This window comes from Chiloscyllium plagiosum, unplaced genomic scaffold, assembly GCF_037043375.1.
Source record: "Chiloscyllium plagiosum isolate Xiang-an unplaced genomic scaffold, Cpla_swu_hap1 HiC_scaffold_47, whole genome shotgun sequence".
In the NCBI taxonomy this organism is placed as follows: Eukaryota; Metazoa; Chordata; class Chondrichthyes; order Orectolobiformes; family Hemiscylliidae; genus Chiloscyllium; species Chiloscyllium plagiosum.
In genome coordinates this window covers 13,183,586-13,189,585 of record NW_028270185.1, presented here as the reverse complement: position 1 = coordinate 13,189,585, position 6,000 = coordinate 13,183,586, and positions in this window count along the sequence as shown.

The window sequence follows — 6,000 nt, the reverse complement described above, 5'->3', positions numbered from 1 at the left end:
TCTCCAATGCCAAGTTCTAATGAGGAAAGGAATAAAAGGATAGGGGAGATAAATCAATGGTTGAGGAGGTGGTGCATTGTGCAAGGATTCAGTTTCTCAGTTCATTGGGATCTCTTCTGGAACAGAAAAGACCTGTTCAAAATGGGTTTCACATGAACTGGAAAATGACCAATATCCTGATGGGAACATTTGCTGGCTATGTGGGAGTGAATGTAGACAAGTTGTTCTTGCAAATAGCTAGCACAAATGTGATGGTGTGAATGGCGTCCTCCGGTACTGAAACAGAATATAGCTGCTGGAAAACAAAAATAATCAGCACACCTAATACAGCTTGATGAGTGTTTGTTGATTAACCATTGAACAGTTTCCTAATTAACTGGATGCTTTACCAATCAGTCATTATTTTCCAGGTAATAACTGCATCAAATTGCTTTAACACTGTTGAAGTCTACTGTGAATAAAGTACACTGCTACACTATCTGTGCACTGAAGCAATCCCCTTCAGGAGCTCATGGCTGCTGAGAGGGCTGGTTATGTTGGCACTCGGCCAGATGAGACTCAGTGTAGTCCACATGCTCTTCAGGGACAATGCCTGAAAGCACAAAGCTATTAAAGAAATTCTCAAGCTAGATATTCGTGTTGAACCCCACTGATGATCATTGGGCAAACTCCAATTACACATCGTTGCAATTGATCCATGACTATCCTTCTCGGAAATCTCCAGATGAGTTTGCCATTTAAAACAGTGCAGTGTAACTTGTATCAACGGAGTCACTAAGGAGTTCCATGCATCCTTGTTCATTCCTCAATAATTCATTGGATGTGATATTTTATTAATGAATATTATCTATGCATGAGTTGACTAAAACCATCCCCTGATTAAAACACTAAGCAGTTTTGGTGCAGTTCATGGCCAAGGGTTGAAAGAGGTAGGAGTGGAGCTGTCTTGTACGTTATTGCACACACAATAAGACAGCTGAGAATCTGGTCACTATTTTGGTTTCTATATGTCTAATTCCACTAATTCTAATTCTGGACTCTTGAACATCTACTATTTCGATTGCTCTGCCACTGATGGCCATGCCATCAGCTGGTATTCCCTCACTACCTTAAGGGCACTCCTTAAAAAGCCAACCTCTTTGCCTAGGCTTTTAATCTTCTGCTTGAGTATCTTCTTCTGTTTCTTGAGGTCAAGTATTGGTCAAGTCAGGATACGTCCTGCACATTTCAGGGTCCAGGCAAAGGAAGACAATCAGCTGGAGGACTACAGTGTGTTCGGGTGGAGGTCCTAGAGGGATTTGAAAACAAGGGTGAGAATTTTCTTGACTGGAAGCCAATGTAGGTCAACGATCACAGAGGTGATAGTGTCATGCTATTATGAAGGTGCTATATAAATGCAGGCTTCTGATGTTTAGGATCATCAAGGAGCTGAGCTAAATTATAATCAATAATGGAACATGGGTGGTGGGAAATAATCCATAATTTGGGAATGGATCCATGATGTTGAATATTCATCCTTTGCTTCCAGGCAACATCTAAGATGGAGCCAGTCTGTTTGCAACCTTGGCATCATATTTGATCCTGAGACGAGCTTTCGCTGTCATCGTTTTGCTATCTTAGGACCGGCTGTTTCTGCCTCCAGGACATTGCCTGACATTGCCCCATTCAAACTGATTTGCTGCTGAAACCCTCATCCAAGAATTTATGACCTCTTGCCTCAACTATTCGAACAAACACGCAGCCAGGTTCCTACATTCTAACCTCTGTAAACTTGAAGTTATCCAAATCTCAGTTGCCTGTGTCCTAACTCACAACAAAACCCATTCCTATATCACCCCTTTGCATTCCGATGTACGTTGGTTTCTACCTTGTTTTTAGTCCCCCTTCAAGACCTGATCCTTATCTCAGCATTATCCTGTAGCTGATTTGCCTTCAGTTGCTTGGGCCCCAATCTGCCTAGCTACACCTCCCTACCTCGCTTTCTTCATTGAAGACTCTCTTTGACCAACTGTTTGGTCACTTAATCAAACATCTCTTACATGGCTGGGTGTTGCATTTCGTTTTATAATACTCCTGGGAGCCACCTTGCAACAGTCTAACTAGTAAGGCTGCTTATACAAATATAGCTATTTTAATCAAGTTGTTCAGACAGATTATGTCACAGATCCAGGGTGGGTGGGACTTGAACCTAGGCCTCCTACTTCAGAGGTGAAGACACTACCACTGTACCACAACATCCCTAAAGTAAACAACAGTGCTCAACGCAGGTCTTGTACTTATAACCCTGACATTACAAGTCTCATACTGTTCAGACGAAGCTAGTCATGTACATTATGTAAACTGAAGGTGTGACCATGAACAAGACAGGTAGAGGGGTCCAGCAGGTAATACTGAAGGATCCTGGATCAATGGTGCTGGAAGAGCATAGCAGTTCAGGCAGCATCCGAGGAGCTTCAGCAAAATCGACATTTCAGGCAAAAGCCCTTCATACTGAAGGATCCTCAGCCCTGAAACTCACCCAACAGGTTTGAATTCTTGCTCTCTGTGGGGATGAAAGTGGGGGGCTATAGGAAAGGTGAGCAAATTGGCTATAGCACCATGGTACTGGGAACCATTCAAGTGAGGAGACAAAAGAGAAATATAGTTGTAATTGGTGGCATAGTCAGGGGAATAGACACATTTTCTGGATTCAGGTTCCCAAAGGCTGTGTTGACTGCCCTGTGCCTGGGTTCAGGATATCTCATCTGAGCTGTAGAGGAACTTGGAGTGGGAGGAGAAAGATCCAGTTGTTATGGTCCACATAGGTCCCAACGATATAGGTAGAGAGGTTCTGCTGAGAGAATATGAGCAGCTAGTGGCTAAATTAAAAAGCAGAACCAAAAATGTAATAATCTCCAGATTATTACCTGAGGCATAAGCTGATTGGCACAAGGCCAACAAGATTAAAGAGGAAAATACATAGCTCAAAGATTGGTTTGTGAGAAACAGATTCAAATTTATGGGATAATAACAACAGTATTGGGGAAGGCGGGAGGGGAAAGATCCACTTGTTGTGGTCCACGTAGGTACTGATGATATAGGTAGGAAGAGGAAAGAGGTTCTGCTGGGGAAATATGAGCAGCTAGGGGCTAAATTAAAAAGCAAAACTAGCCCATGAAGAAACATGCAATTCTGGATTTGTGTAATGCGGCAAGCTTAATTAGGGAGCATAGGTGAAGAAACCCCTAGAGGACAGTGATCATAATATAATAGAATTCACTCTGCAAATTGAGAGGGAGAAGCTGAAATCAGATATAACCAATGAGTAAAGGTAACAACAAAGACATGACAGAAGAGCTGGCCAGAGTTGATTGGAAGCGGAGCACAGCAGGGAAGGCTGTGGAACAGCAATAGCAGGCGTTTCTGGGATAATTAGTGAGACACGGCAGAAATTCATCTCAAGGAAGAAGAAATATGCCAAGGGAAGAACAAGGCAACCGTGGCTTACAAGGGAAGTCAGGGACACACAAATCAAAAGAACAAGCATACAGTGTGGTGAAGATGGTGCAAGGCCAGAGTATTGGGAAGTCATTAAAACCAGCAGAGGATAACTAAAAAAGCAATAAGGGTGCAGAAGATGAAATATGAAGATTAGCCTGTAGTAATATAAAAGAAGACTGCAAGAGTTTATTTCGATATTTTAAAAGTGAGAGAGAGGCAAGAGTGGACATTGGACCACTGGAAAATGAGGCTGGTTAAGTAGTAATGGGGAACAAAGAAATGGCAGAGGAACTGAATAGGTACTTTACATCAGTCTACACAGTGGAAGACACCAAACACTCACCAGAACTTCAAGAGAGTCAGGGGCAGAGGTGAGTAGACTGGCCATCACAAAGGAAAAGATGACAGAGATGCTGAAAGTCTGATAGTGGATAACCTGGATTAGATGGACTACACCCCAGAATTCTGGAGGAGTTAGCTGATGAGATTGTGGAGGCGTTGTTGATGATCTTTCAGGAATCATTGGAGTCAGGAAGGGTCCCAGAGGACTGGAAAATGGCTGATGTAACATCCCTATTTAAGAAGGGAGGGGGGCAGAGGACAGGAAATTATAGGCTGGTTAGCCTGACGTTGGACTTTGGTAAGGTTTAGAGCCATTGTTAAGGATGAGATTGCAGAGTATTTGGTAGCGCATGGTAAAATAGGGATGTGTCAGCATGAATTCAACAAGGAGAGGTCATGCCTGACAAATCTGTTACAATTCTTTGTGGAGGTGACGAGCAAGTTAGCCAATGGAGAGCCAGTGAATGTGATTGATTTGGATTTCTAGAAGGTCTTTGTCAAGGTGCCACACAAAAGGCTGCTAAATAAGACCCTATGTTGGGGAAGGTATTGGCATGGATAGAGGATTGGCTGACTGGCAAAAGGTGGAGAGTGAGGATAAGGGGGGATTTTTTCAGGATGGCAGCAGATAACTGGTTGAGTTCCACAGAGGTCAGTGTTTGAACCACAAATATTCACATTACACATTAACAATATGGATGAAGGATTTGAGGGCATTGTTTGTAGATGACATAAAGATAGGTGGAAGGACAAATGGTATTCATTGAATTCCTACAGTGAAGATAGAGGCCATTCAGTCCATCGAGTCTGCACCCATCCTCCGAAGACTCACCACCCCCCACCCTATATCCCCATAACCCTGTATTAACCATAGGTAATCCACCTAGTCTATACATCTCTGGACATTATGGGCAATTTATCATGGCCAATCTGCCTAAACTGCACATTCCTGGACTATGAGAGGAAAGGCTTTGGAAATCTGAAACGCAAAGGGACTGAGGAGTTCCAATTCAGGATTCTCTGAAAGTTAACATGTGGGTTCGTTTGGCAGTTAGAAAAGTAAATGCAATGTTAGCATTCATTGCAAGAGGCCAGAACAGAAGAACAATGATGTATTGGTGGGGATGCATAAGGCTCTGGTCAGACTGCTTTGGAATATTGTGAGAAGTTTTGGACTTTGTGTCCAAGGAAAGATGTGCTGGCATTGGAGGAGGTCTGGAGGAAGTTGACAAGAATGATCTCAGGGATAAGAGGGGGGTCTGATTCAAACTTACAGAATACTGAGAGGCCTGGATTCGGCAGATGTGGAAAAGATATTTTCACTAGTAGGACCAACTAGGACCCAAGGGTGTAGCCTCAGAGTGAAGGGACAACCCTTTAGAACTGAGATAAGGAGGAATTTCTTCAGCCAGAGAGTTGTGAATCTGTGGAACTCATAAAAGGCTGTGAAAGCCAAGTCATTGAGTGTATTTAAGACAGAAATAAATAGGTTTTTGATTAGTAAGGAGATTGAGGGTTAAGTAGAAAAGGCTGGATAAGGAGTTGAGAAACCTATCCGCCATGATTGAATCATTGAGCAGATTTGATGGGCTGAATGGCCTAAGTCTTACATCTTATGGACTAATATAAGTTATTATAAACTTTAAGGACATTTAAATGGTCATTGGATAAACATATGGATGAAACTGGAATAGATAGGCTTCAGATGGGTTCCACAGGTCGGCACAACATCGAGGGCCGAAGGGCCTGTACTGCGCTGTAATGTTCTATGCTGCAAGCATTTGTACCTATTGTTTCAATGGTTTGGTAGATTGGCTTAAGCGAATGTTTAACTCTGATTTAACATTATTAATTCATCATTGCAATAAGAAATCTGGAAATTATTCTTCATTTTCATGATGAGGAATCCATGAAGATTTAAAGATTTGAGGTGTTTTAATTGTTTGCTCTCTAAGAATACAATCTTCGTACTTGTGACTGTGTTATTAAGATAAATTGGAACATAATGTATTGGCAATTTGCAACTTTAAAATGGTCTATGCCTACCAACTGACTATGACATCTTCTTTCCCAGTTAACTACTTGAATCTCTATCCTTTTACTTGAGTCTTAAAGAAATTAAAAAGTGGATTTCCCACTGTCACTTGCTGAAGCATTGAAGGAGTTGAACTCATCTCA